This window comes from Jaculus jaculus, unplaced genomic scaffold (genome assembly GCF_020740685.1).
Source record: "Jaculus jaculus isolate mJacJac1 unplaced genomic scaffold, mJacJac1.mat.Y.cur mat_scaffold_42_1_1262500_arrow_ctg1, whole genome shotgun sequence".
NCBI classification, from domain to species: Eukaryota; Metazoa; Chordata; class Mammalia; order Rodentia; family Dipodidae; genus Jaculus; species Jaculus jaculus.
Window position 1 is genome coordinate 295,976 of NW_025423496.1, and position 14,030 is coordinate 310,005.

Genomic DNA, 14,030 nt, shown 5'->3' on the forward strand with positions numbered 1-14,030 from the left:
TCCACATCAACTCTGGACACAAAGCAGACATGAACAGAGTCTTCTGTCATCTCAAAGTCCTCACCTTGCAGGGGTTCAATCTTCCCCTCCCCTCTCAAGCATGCTGGCCATACTGAGCTGCGGCCCCAGCCTAAGCATCATGTTTTATAGTTTGCTTAAGAAGTTATTCATGGACACACAATGAGTGGGGGGGCACCAGCGTTGGGCATGGCGGAGGCAGACCCCGAGTCGGATCAGATCTGTCTGAAGTGTATCCGTAAGGAAGGTTTCTTCACGGTGCCACCAGAACACAGGCTGGGGCGATGCCAGAGCGTGAAGGAATTGAGAAGCTGAAATGCACTGGCGAGGGCACCTGTGGCATAGTGTATCGGGCCCGGGGCACTCAGACAGATGAAATTGTTGCCCTGAAGAAGGCGCAGATGGACAAGGAGAAAGATGGTATTCCCATCAGCAGCCTGCGGGAGATCACACTGTTCCTGCGTCTCCGCCACCTGAACATCGTGGAACTGAAGGAGGTGGTGGTTGGTAACCACCTGGAGAGCATCTTCCTGGTCATGGCTTACTGTGAGCAAGATCTGGCCAGTCTCCTGGAGAATATGTCAGCGCCCTGCTCTGAGGCCCAGGTCAAGGGCATCATGCTGCAGGTGCTTCAGTGCCTTCAGTACCTGCACAGCAACCTCATCATGCACAGGGACGTGAAGGCCTCAAACTTGCTCATGACGGATAGGGGCTGTGTGAAGACAGTGGACTTTGGTCTGGCCCGGGCCTATGGTGTCCCAGTAAAGCCAGTGACCCCCCAAGGTGGTTACGCTGTGGTAACAAGCCCCTGAGCTGATGCTGGAAACTACCACCCAGACTACCAGCATCGACATGTGGGCTGTGGGCTGCATCCTGGCAGAACTACTGGCTCACAAGCCCCTCCTCCCTGGCACATCTTGAGACCCACCAGATTGACTTGATTGTGCAGCTGCTGGGGACGCCAAGTGAGAACATCTGGCCAGGCTTTTCCAAGCTGCCCCTGGCTGGCCAGTAGAGCTTGAGGAAACAGCCTTACAATAACCTCAAGCACAAGTTCCCATGGCTCTCAGGGACTGGACTGCGTCTGCTCAATTTCCTCTTCATGTATGACCCCAAGAAAAGGTGCAGACCTAACTTACAGGTCCCTATATGCCTCTTAGGAGAGAACACTGACCTCTCTCTGTGCAAGGACACCTTGAACCCAAATCCTTAATACTTTTTGTGGTTGGGGGAGGGATGTCCTAGGGCTTCGTGTGTGCCAAGCAAGCCCTGTACCACTGACTGTACCTCAGCTCAACTGGAATTTTTTGAAGATGGCTTCTCAGAGCATGAGCTATAGGTGTTCTTGTCCCAGACATAGTAGACACTCGGCAACTAGGTGTCCAGAGTGGATTCTGCTCTCTTAGGTATTAAAGCCACTCTGAGCTTCCTATCAGGTTCTAGGTCCCAGACTTCAGTTATTGGAAGTTGAATTGAGGGCTGTTGAGACCATAGTTTCCACTAATGGCCTATTGTTCTTCAGGGAAACAGCAGGGGACTGCCTGGAGAGCTCCTATTTCAAGGGGAAACCCCTACGTGAGTTTGCCAGACCCCCTTCAAGCTTTCCTCTTTGACGGCTTGGCCAGCACCTCTGTAAATGCTCTGTGGGTTTCCAGCACAGGCCTGTGCAAGAGGGACACAGGCATCTCAGGGACACACAAAACGGTCACCAGGGAGGAAGGACTAGCCCAGTGCATGCCCAAATGAGGAACCCCATCATGACCTGGAAGCCTATTGCCTGGGAAGTCATCCCCCAGCACAACACTGGGATGCCCCTCTCCCACAGCCTGTGAGCCAGAGCTCATGCCCACCTTCCCCCACCACTGCAATAAGAGGGCTGCCCCAGCAGCTGTGGAGGGGCAGAGCAAATAATGCAAGCCCTGAGGGTGGGCCCAGCACATTCCTGTGCATCTTCCTGAGTCATCTATCAATAGTGAACTGAGAGGTCCAGCCTGTGCCCTTGGCTCCCCCAGCTGACTCCTGGCTGTTTGCTGTGTGCCCAGATACAGACAGGTGATGCTTGGTAGGAGCTCCATGTCTGGCCGCCTAGGAGAGACTGGGCAGCATCTTGCCTGTTACTCTCAGTGGGTAGTGGTCTTATCTGACGGTGAGGACCTGCTTTTGGGAAGGAAGTACTGAAACGTCCACTGTCCCAACTCACAGTTCCTGCTTGGCCACCCAGGGCTGCCTAGGATATATAGACTGTAGTGAATTGGCAGAGCTAGTGGGGCTCTGGGTGGGAAGGAGGAAATGGTAGATGGGGGCCAGCCATGAAAGGTTATTGGAGACTCCCAGAATGAGAGTCCATGGCTCACGCTCAGGAAACAAGTGGTTGGCTCCTGTACCAGGGGTGAAGAGACTAAAAAGTCTTCCTCTCCCTCATGAGGGAAGAGTGGGGTGTTCTCAGCCCTCTCTGGAACCCAAGGCGAAAAACATGAGTTGCATGCCATGGAAAGGCAACAAGGCCAAATCTGAATCCTTGGAGCTGCCCCAGGTGGCACCCCCAAAAATCTACCATGAGAAACAGTGCTGGGAGCTCTGTGCTGTCCACGCCCTCCACAACGTCTTCCAGGACAGCAATGCCTTCACACCGGTGCTGATGCGCTGTCCAGGGTAGCTGGCGTCCGTCCGCGCCACCTGCCCTCTGCTTCCTCCAGCCCACCAGCCCGCCGGTGCCTAGATTACCTTTTCAATATTCATGGATGTGATAGATTTGTTTAGGAGATTAATCTCCTCTGAGGCTAGTTTTTGTAGGTGGTACATGTCTAGGAATTCATCCATTTCTTCTGTATTATTTAGTTTTGTGGAGGAGAGGTTTTGGAAGTATGGCCTGATGATTCCTCCAATTTCATTAATGTCTGTTGTGATCTCTCCTTGTTCATTTCTGATTTTGTTAATTTGAGACTTATTTTGTTTGTTTTTCTTTTGCTTGACCAATTTGGCTATAGCTCTGTCAACCTTGTTTATTTTTTCAACGAACCAGCCCTTCGTTTCGTTGAATTTTTTTAAAATGTGTTCCTAGTTTCAAATTCATTAATTTCCGTTCTAATCTTGATTATTTCTTTCCATCTGGAACTCTTTTTAATTTTAATTTATTTTTGTTTATTTGAGAGCAACAGACAAGAGAGAGAAACAGGCAGAGAGAGAGAGAGAATGGGTGTGCCAGGGCTTCCAGCCACTGCAAATGAACTCTAGACGCGTGCGCCCCCTTGTACATCTGACTAACATGGGTCCTGGGGAATCGAGCATTGAACCAGGGTCCCTTAGGCTTCACAGACAAGCGGGCTTGACCGCTAAGCCATCTCTCCAGCCCTCTATCTGGAACTCTTTAGGTTGGATTCTTCTTGTTTCTTCTGTGCCTTTAGGTGACAGTCAGCTTATTAATTTAGGATCTCTCCCTCTCTGTAAGGAAGGGATTTAGAGCTATGAATTTTTGCTTTATGACTGCCTTCATTTTTTCCCCATAAGTTTTGTTATGTTGTGTTTTCATTATCATTCAATTCTAGGAATTTTATAATTTATTTTTTGATTTCTTCCATGACCCATTCATTATTTAAAAGTGTATTGTTTAGTCATCAGGAGCTGGGGGAGTTTTGGATATGTCTCTTGTTGATTTCAAGCTTCATAGCATTGCAATCTGACATGATGCAGGAAGTTATCTCAATGTTCCTGACTTTATGAAGGCACTCTTTATGGCCTAATACATGGTCAATTTTGGAGAAGGTTCCTCGGGTTGCTGAGATGAATGTGTATTCTGTGGAGTTGGGGTGGAATATTCTGTAGATATCTATTAGGTCTAGTTCTTTGATTTTGTTGAGCTCTATTATTTCCTTTTGATTTTCTGCTTGTATGATCTTTCTGTTGATGATACTGGGGTATTGTAATATCCAATTATAATGGTGTTTGTGTTTACTTCTGTTTTATTGTTGAGTAGATTAAAAAAAAAACTGTGATGCACCTGTGTTTGGTGCATATATATTTATGGTTGTGACGTGCTCATGTTGGATCATTCCCTCGATGAGTAAGAAATAGTCTTCTTTGTCTTTTTGATTACTTTTGGTTTGAAGTCTATTTTATCAGATATTACTATAGCAACACCAGCTTGTTTTTTATTTCTATTTGCTTGGAATATCATGTTCCAACCTTTCACCCTGAAGAGGGATCTATCTTTAGTGGTGAGGTCAGTTTCTTGAAGATAGCAGATAGGAAGTTCCATTGTTTTTTATCCATCTTGATAACCTGTGTATTTTGATAGGTGAGTTAAGACCCATAATAACACATAAAGTTATTACTATGAAGTTTGAATTAATCCCTGCCATGATGAGGTATTTTATGACATTTAGTACTTTCTTGTGTTTTATACTATGTAGAATCTGGTCTATTTTGGTTATTGTGATCTTCTCCTGTTGCCTCTTGAGATTCTTTGTTTGTATGTATGTTTGTGTGTATTCCCTCAATCATTCTCTGTAGGTTTGGCTTTATGTTCATATAATCATAGAGTTGACTTTTTTCATGAAAAAAATTGTCTTTCACTATCTATTTTCAGGCATAATTTTGCTGGGTAGAGGAGCTTAGGGTGGAAGCCATAGTTTTTTCATATTTGAAATGTTTCATTCTAGGCCCTTCTGGCTTTTAGGTTTTCCAGTGAGAAATCTGATGTCATTCTGATGGGATTGCCTTTGTATGTTGTGAATTCTTTCTCTTTTCCTGCTTTTGATACTCTCTCTTTGTTTTCTTTGTTGAGAGTTTTAATGATGATGTGTCTTGGAGAGTTTCTTCTTTGGTTCTGTCTGATCTTATGTGGGCTTCTTATATCTGGATAGGCCTCTCTTTTGAGAGGTTCAGAAAATTTTTTTGCAATAATTTTGTTTAATGTGGTCTCTTTGCCTCTGGCCTGAATACTCTCCTTTCTGGAATATCCATGATCTGGAGGTTTGACCATTTTAGGGTGTCCCACAGTTCCATCATATTCCTTTCACTTGATTTTTTTGAACTTAGCAAAGTTTTTGCCCTCCCAATTAATTCCTTATGTCTTGTCTTCCAGGTCAGAGGTTCTGTCTTCCACATGAGTAACTGTGTTGGTGAGAGGTTCTAGAGAGGCTTTTATAATTTCTCTTTGATTTTTGCTTTCTGCTGTGTTATTTTGCATCATAACCATCTCTTTTTTGTGGTATGATTTCAATTCTAGTTGTGATTTTCTTGATACTTCCTGGAGTTCATTCTTTAATGAACATGTTATTGAGAGCTTCCATTTATTGATGTACCTTCAGTTTACTCATATATATTTGGAGGGTTCTAATGTTTTGTTTTGTTTTTTCAATCAAGTTAAGCCTACTTCCAAAACCTGAACACTCTAGGAGACATTTCTGCTCAATATTATTGATTTAATTGTTGGTTCTTTGATGGTTTGCTTCTAATTCAGTGATTTTTTTTTTTTTTTTTGATCAGGGTCTCATTGGTTGTTGTGTTTTCATTTTGTGATTGAATTTTTGTTGATTTCTTTGGTTGCTACCATTGTTAAGACTAGACATTCTTGGTAGAGATCTCTCTGTCTTCTGACTTTTGTTGCTTTTTTTGCATTGTTGTCTACCCATTTTGGGAAGACTCTATTTTATTGAGGAGGAAGCAAATATTTGTCCTTTAGCCCATACACCTTCTGACTCAGGTTAACAGGGATGTTGGTACCCAGTTGCCAGTCATGATACCAGAGCAAAATGCCTGATTCCACAGCTCCCACTGGGACCACAAGCCTACACAAGCAAGACACATTGGAACCTACCAGGACCAGGGGACTGGGAGGAGCCAGTGAACAGGGATCTTTCTTACTTACTCTATGCTGTGCACTGCAGCACACAGACTGACACAGGGAATGGAGACCAAGGAGGTGAGAGGAGCCCAGAAACAGGGGCCTGGCCTACTTACTCCACACTGCAGTGCCTGACTACACACAGACTGGCACAGGGAACCCAGCCCTAGGAGTTTGGAGAAGCCCAAAGCAGGGGTCTGGCCTACTCACTCTACACTGCCATATCTGCCCACACACTGACAGGCACAGGGAACCCAGATCAGTGAGGTGGAAGGAGCCCGGAGACAGGTGTCTGGCCTACTCACTCCATACTGCAGCACTGACCACATACTGTCTGTGCAGGGAACCCAGACTTGGGAGGTGGGAGTATCCTGGACAAATGGGTCTGGCCTACTCACTCCAGATCGCCGCATCCACCCACAGTTTTTGCATGGAACCCAGACTGGGAAGGTATGAATTTTTTGTGTGTGGCAGGTTCTAGCTCTAGCCTAGGCTGACCTGGAATTCCCCTCCCAAGTGCTGGGATGAGAGGTTTGTGATGGAATGACTAAGAGGTGAAAATATACTTTAACAAATTGGGTTTTTTTTTTTTTTTCTCATACTGAGAGACAGGCATAAATTTTATGAAAAAAAAAAATGAGTGCCAGATGTCAGCTTCTTCTCAGAATCCAGATAGTGTGTAGTATGGCCAAGCTGACCAGATTGCCCACCCAACATGTCTTAGGAGAGGATCATGCACGATTTACACATTTTCTCCATCATCTGCTGTCACCCACCCATGTGCCACATGACTTGGATTTTACTGAGTTCCCAAACTAAGAAAAACAAACAAACAAACCAAAACAACAACAACAAAAATTAATTACAGTGTCACACAGAAACTCAACATTTTGCACGAGAACCAACACAGGTACAAATTTGTCCAAAACAAAGGGACTGCAGAGATGGCACAGCAGTTGAGGCACTTGTCTCACAAACCTAATGACCCATGTTCAACTCTCCTAATTCTATGTTAGCTAGATGCACAAAGGTGAGACAAGTGCAGAGTCACACGTGCCAGCTAGGCACTGCAAGCATCTGGAGTTCAGTTGCATTGGCTGAGGCCCTGGTGCACCAGTTCTCTCTCCTCCCCCTCTCTCTCACTCTCATTCACTTTCTCTAAAAAAAAAAAAAAAAAAAAAAAAAAGGAGATGAGATGAGCAGAGCCTTATGCTGTTTACCATAGTGGTATGGTTGGGAGAAAATGATGAGAAAAAATCTGCTCTGATGTCCAAGGCAGCATGTCAGTCTTGTAAGATGCATTCTGGGTTGACCATATGTCTCCCTGGGTAGCATGCTTGTTAGCATGTACAAAACCCTGGCTTCTGTCATCATCATCACCTGATCTGGGTGTAGTGTTATGTGCCAGTAATCTCAGCATTTGGCAGGTGGGAGAAGAAGAGTCAAGAGTTGCAGGTCTTGCTGGAGAGATTTCTCAACAGTTAGGGCACTGGTCTGCAAAGCCTAAGGACCCAGGTTTGCTTCCTCAGGACCCATGTTAAAGGCAGATGTACAAGGTAGTACATGTATCTAGAGTTCATTTGCAGTGGCTGGAGGCCATGGTGCACACATTTTTTCTCTATCTGACTCTTTCTCTATCTCCTGGAAAATAAAGAAAAAGAAAGGGTTTACCACATTTCCCACCCACGTGTCTGTACATTTCTGCCTACAAACTTACTGTGTCCTTCATTTCTGCCTTGAAGAAGTGTTCTGTCTGCACCTGAAAACTTGGTATGGCATCTCTGGGCTCATAACTTCATGTTATATGTGACATGAACATCAAAAGACATTCTCAGGGTGGGAGAGATGGCTCAGCAGTTAAGGGGCCTACCTGCAAATCCAGAAGACCAAGATTTGATTTCCAAGTTCCCATGTAAAGCCAGATCCACAACACGGCACATGGGTCTGGAGTTCATTTGCAGCAGCTATAGCCCTTGGCACACCCGTTCATTCTCTCTCTTCCCTCCTTCCCTCCCTCTCTCCTCCTTTATTTCATATAAGTAAATATGATATTAAAAGAGACCTTTCAGAAACCCATTGTTACTATGTAGATGTCCTCTCTAGAATGTAGACTTTCCTCCTCCACCCCTAAGACACTATTGACCATCTCATTTTATTTTTATTTTACAATTTTTTTCTACTTCAGGTCTCACTCTAGTAAGGCCGATGTGGAATTCATTATGTATACCCTAAGGATGGCCTCAAACTCACAGCCACAATCATCCTACCTCTGTCCACCCTGTGCTAGAATGAAAGGTCTATGCCTGGCTATCATTTCATTTTAATTTCAAATGTTCTTTCTGTCTCAGTGAACTTACCTGTTTTATATTATCTATATAAATGAAATAAAACACTTCATGACATTTTCTGTTTGACTTCATGCATTCAACACTCACCCATGTTGTACATCAACCATTTCTTTTCTTTGTGTTTTTTTTTGTTGTTGTTGTTGTTTGTTTTGTTTTTGGTTTTTCAAGGTAGGGTCCAGGCTGACCTGGAATTCACTATGGAGTCTCAGGGTGGCCTCGAACTCATGGCAATCCTCCTACCTCTGCCTCTCGAGTGCTGGGATTAAAGGCATGCGCCACCACGCCCGGCTCCATTTCTTTATTTCTATATTTCAATGCATAGATGAACCACCTTTTCTTTTTCCTCCTTTTTCTTTTTTAGAGTGAGAGGACAGAGAATTGGTGTGCCAGGGCCCCAGTCACTGCAACTGAACTCCAGAACCTTTTGCCACTTCGTGGGCATGTGCAGTCTTGCACTTGCCTCACCTTTGCGCATCTGGCTAAGTGGCATCTAGATCGTTGAACATGGGTCCTAAGGCTGTGCAGGCAAGTGCCTTAACTGCTAACCCATCTCTCTAGCTCAAACCAAACCACCTTTTCTTAATTATCTGTTGATATACAATTTTCTTTCCATGTTCATTGGCTGTACCTGTTGCTACAACAAATACTCAGGTACACATTTTCCCTTGAAATCCCAGTAAGGTTTAGGAGGATATATATACCAGAAAATGTACATTTTCTATGTCTGTTTTAAAATGTTTGTGTCAGAGAGAAAGAGAGATTAAGAGGCAGATAGTGACAAGAAAATGGGCACATCAGCACCTTCAGCCATTACAAACAAACTCCAGATGCATGTGTCACCTTGTACATCTGGCTTTGCATGGATCCTAGGGAATTGAACCTGGGTCCTTATTCTTGCCAGGCAAGTGCCTTAACTACTGAACCTTCTCTCCAGTCCATATGCTATTTCTTACTTGGTTATTCCACATGTATTTGAATGATTTCAATGCTAGCTTCCATTCCTTTTCACCTATATGTGAGGTCAAAGAAGTGATGATTAAGGATATTGGATATGGAGCTGATGACAGCTGTGGCTTGATGAGTAATTTTGCTCCCACACCTTCTTTTTCATTTAACTAATTCAAGAAAGATCCTAGGCTAGAGAGAAGGCTGAACATTTATGGTACTTGTCTGCAAAGCCTAAGGACCTAGACCTGATTCCCCAGTCCCCATGTAAAGCCAGAGATAGTTTTCAGTGGCTGGAGGGCCTGGTGTGCCCATTTTCTATCTAATAAATAATAAAAATAGATATTTTTATTTATGATATTTGTAGGAAAATGGATGGGTCTGGAAAGGATTATACTAAGTGAGGTAACCCAGGCCCAGAAAGCCAAATGCCATATGTGCTCTCTCATATGTGGATCCTAGCTACAGATGATTGGACTTCTGTATGGGTAGGAAGAAAACTCAGTAGCAAAGTCCAGTAAGCTAGGAAAGAGATATAAAGAGAAGACAAAGGTAGGGAGGGGTTACTTAATAGGATGGTGTTGTATATATGTAAGTAGAAGAATAGATTAATGGGGGTGAAAAGGTCCAAGTGAGGTCAGGGGAAGAGATTGAGTAAAGGAAAGGTAGAGAGAAGACTAATCAAAATCTAAGAGAATTAAAAAAAAAATCATATGGAAACCTACTTTTTTGGATAATGGAACACTAAGGAGCGATAGATTGTTGCTAAAAAATTTTCAGTGCCGGGGATGGGATACCTTCCAGTGAGTTGTTGGCAGGGAGGTCCCTGATGCCCCCAAACATTATAGGCTATTGCCGAAGCCCTGGGTTTCCCACCAGGAATAGATGGTAATAGATGATAAGACCCTATTCCTGAAGACTCCACATACTTGGGCTGCAAGGCCACTGAAAAATCTTGCTGGAACTGAGCTGATAACCTCCTCCATGTAGACCAGCTGACAGAAAGCTGAAAGAAGCCATTCTGCATGCAGTTCAATGGGAGAAAGAGAAATCACCAGTGAAGATCTTCGACAGTGGACACTGCAAGCCTTATATTTTGCTAGCCAGGCCACATGAGGCAACAATGACAATAGTGGCATGTCTGTAATGGTGGAAACCAACTGCCGTCTAATTGGACTGGGTGCCTGATTCATGTGAGGGAATACATCCCTGATACTGAAAACTTAAAACAGGGTTAGTCATAAGCCCTAGGGTTGTGTGTGTGTGTGTGTGTGTGTGTGCGCGCGCGCGCATGCGCGCACATGAGAGATATTGACCAGAAATTTTCTTTTCTTATAAGGTTTTTGAGAGGGATTTGGCAAACAAGATTATGCAGGCCTTCTGAACTAAGTCAAGAAGTACTCTTTCCTTTGTTTTCTGATGTCTGCTGCTGTCTGGCTAAATGTATATACTATGCTTATCAAACTGCCCAGTAAGCACTTCTCTTAATGTTTAATACCCTTATATTAATGCTACTCTCACTTTTGGTAGAGAATCTTCTCTTTTAAGATGGCAGTGACAGAAGTGCTCCGTACTGCAATATCTCTAGCACACCTTCCAAGGCTCATGGTCTATTGCAGAAGAGGTGGCGGAAAGAATGTCCTTCCAACGTGCTCCCCCAGACACAAAATGGCCTGGTTATCCATGATCTCACAGTGTCTGACACTACCTACACAAGACCATCATAATAGGAGGAAAAGATCATGACATCAAAATAAAAGAGAGACTGATTGAGGGGGGGAGGGGATATGATGGAGAATGGAATTTCAAAGGGGAAAGGTGGGGGCCGGAGGGAGAGCATTACTATGGGATATTTTTTATAATCATGGAAGTTGTTAGTTAAAAAAAAAAATGGAGCCAGGCGTGGTGGTGCATACCCTTATTTCCAGCACTCATGAGGCAGTTGTAGGAGGATCGCTGAGAGTTTGAGGCCACATTGAGACTACATAGTGAATTCCAGGTGGGTCTGTGCTAGAGTGAGACCCTACCTTGATAAGCAAAAAAAAAAAAAAAAAAAAAAAAAGCACAGAAAAAATTGGAAAAAAAAAAGAAGATATTTTTAAAAAGTAGTAACTCTTTTTCTTTTTTAAACTAGAATCTTGCTGTAGCCAAGGATGACCTGGAAATTCACTAGGTAGTCTCAGGGTGGCTTCGGACTCATGGCAATCCTCCTACCTCTCTTGCCCATGTAGTGGGATTAAAGACATGTGCTACCATACCCAGCAAGATGTAACATTTTTTTAAAAATTTTGTATTTATTTGAGAGCAACAGACAGAGACAGAAAGAGGCAGATAGAGAGAGACTTGGCGTGCCAGAGCTTCCAGACACTGCAAATGAAGGCCAGATGCACGCCCCCTTGTGAATCTGGCTAACGTGGGTCCTGGAGACTCAAGCCTCGAACCAGGATCCTTAGGCTTCACAGGCAAGAGCTTAACCGCTAAGCCATTCTCCAGCCCAAGATGTAACATTTTTGCTCTTGGAATTTATGTATAAAGAACACACTCACAAATGCACCCACCTCTATATCCCACATTGCACAAAATGGCAAAAAAGACATGGGATTTTCCTACTGAAACTGAAACTGTCTATGGTTCTCAGAGCTAAACGTCCAAAGCTAGTCAGCATTTTTCTTCAGAGCCCAAGGGAGGGGCAGGAGCAAGAGACAAGATGAAGAGCATGTCTGAGCCACCAGGAAGAGGCTGGCAGGGGCACTTTCCTTCCTCTCAGTGAGCTACAAACTGGATGGGAGACAACACCAAGGGGACCAAGTGTGGGGGTGACTGGAGGAACATTGAAGCCCCAGTGAGGAGAAAGTCATCAAGCTCCAGACAGCAGGGCAGCCTGCCAGCAAGGAAGGAGCATGAGGCAAGCCCCAGCTCAGCTTGGAGAAGAAAGACACTGAGCCCTGAACAGAACAGAAGGGAACCTCCCAGCACCTGGGGCTATGGTGGAGGAAGGAGCAGAACGGGGAGCACACAGCGGGCTGGGGTTAATTTTTTTTTTGGAATTTTCTTTTATTAAATAAAAACATTTTCTATAAAATGTGTCTTTATGTCTGGGTGATCTATCTGACTGCAGGCTGGCCTTGAGCACTGTGGGAAGAAGGAAGAGGGAAGCAGGGGTATCCCTCCCTAGGTCACCCCACTTCAAGAGGGTTAGATGTTCAAAGCTCCCACAGAATAAGTGAGTCAGCCCTTCATGTGTCAGCTCTCTCCAGGTCCTTGGCCCTAACAACTTGGAAGCCTCAAAATCTTCTGATGACAAACTACTCCCAGAACTCCTGGGGTCAGCGAAAGAAGAATGGGAATTGTCAATCAATAAGAATTTATAGAACAGAGGCCCTTTCCCACACCTGTCCCCTATTTCCTGAATCTAGGCAGACGGGACAATAGTTACGGGAACAGGGGACAGGAACTGAGGAGAAACCACCCTGCCCTTCCACACTGGAGTTTATGCTCAGCTCAGTCACTTCCACTCCTGGCCAAACCCAGCCCAAAGCATAGAATGCCTGTGTGGGACAGGAGAAATCAGGAAATGTAAATAGGAGCCCAGACCCCCCAACAGAAGCCCTGGGAGACAAGTCTAAGCAGGAGACACAATGGCCTCACCTCATCTCAGGGAACAAAAGGCATGGCCCAGACTCGGATCAGATCGTGGGGTAGAGGAGGGACCTGAGGGTGCGGGCAGGTCAATAACTGGGGCTAGGCTAGATGCGGAAGTGAGTGGAGAAGAGCGGGTTGGGTGGGAAAAGATTTCCCAGTTTGCAGGCCATGGCCAGTTTCCCCAGTAGCACCCAGACAGCAGCAGGAACGGGGCAGGGGCTCCTCTTGAAACATTGGTGGCTACAGGCTCTCATGATCTCTGACGCCAGGTGCCTCGGCCTCTTGCTCCTCTTCCTCTTCTTCCAGAGGCCCCCGGCAAGAGACCGGGTCAGAGGGGGTGCCATTCTTCTCTACCTCCACCGGAAGGGGTCTCTCACCCTCCAGGGTGGCCACTTCCTTATCCTCTCCTTCAGGGTCTTCTGACTCCTTAGGACGTTTTGGGGAGTCCTCCAACAGGTCCCCTGCTCTCCTCTTCAGTGCCCCCTTCTCATTCTTCTTGGCCGGCTCATCGATGGCCAGCTTCCCTTCTTCCTCACTGCTGCCCTCCGTATTGCCCTTCTTATCGCCATCACCCTCGGGGGGCTTCCGGATCTGGCTCCAGCTCCGGCTCTTCCACTCTGCTGATTTTCTGGGAAGACTGGTAACCAGAGGAGGCCCTTTCCTCTTGCTGGGCTTGCCAAACTTCTCCTTGGACTCCTCGTAAGGGAAGAGGTCTTTGGGGCCCAGGAATGCCTTCTCATGGGTCCCCCCAAAAAAGACTTGTTATTTGTTGGCTGTGGATTTCACGGCTGCCTCAGGCATCTCATCAATCCGGGCCGGCCAGTGCAGGTAACCCTTCATCTTGGCGAACACCAGGTCCCCGCATTTGTACTCCTTCTGCCGGGTGGATCGTGACATGGCGGGGTTGCCGGAGCCCGCACAGCGCGCGAAGCGCAATCGCGCGGTACTACCCCGCACTCCGCCATCCGGTGGTGGCCCCAGCCCAAGCTCCGGCGCTGCCGCAGCATCTCGGATGGGAGGGAGGGTCGGAGGGGAGGCGGCCCCGCGGGGCACGGAGCTGCGCTGCTCCTGCGGGTTTTTTGTGTTTGAAATTCTATTGCTCCCTCCTGGGCGCCAGGCCTCTTCCTCTTCCTCCTCCTCCTCCTCACCCCTCCCCCCCCTCGTGGCCCCGCTCCTCCCTCCTCCTCCTCCTCCTTCCCCCCTCCCGCGGCCCTTCGATGCTCGCCTGGAGT

The 14,030-nt window shown here is 46.0% G+C and overlaps 2 pseudogenes; one reads left to right on the top strand and one right to left on the bottom strand.

The window, feature by feature from the left end:
- Positions 1-207: 207 nt before the first annotated feature.
- On the top strand, positions 208-1,941 carry LOC123457387 (annotated as a pseudogene).
- A 10,816-nt stretch (positions 1,942-12,757) lies between these two features.
- Positions 12,758-13,704, bottom strand: LOC123457389 (annotated as a pseudogene).
- Positions 13,705-14,030: the final 326 nt, after the last annotated feature.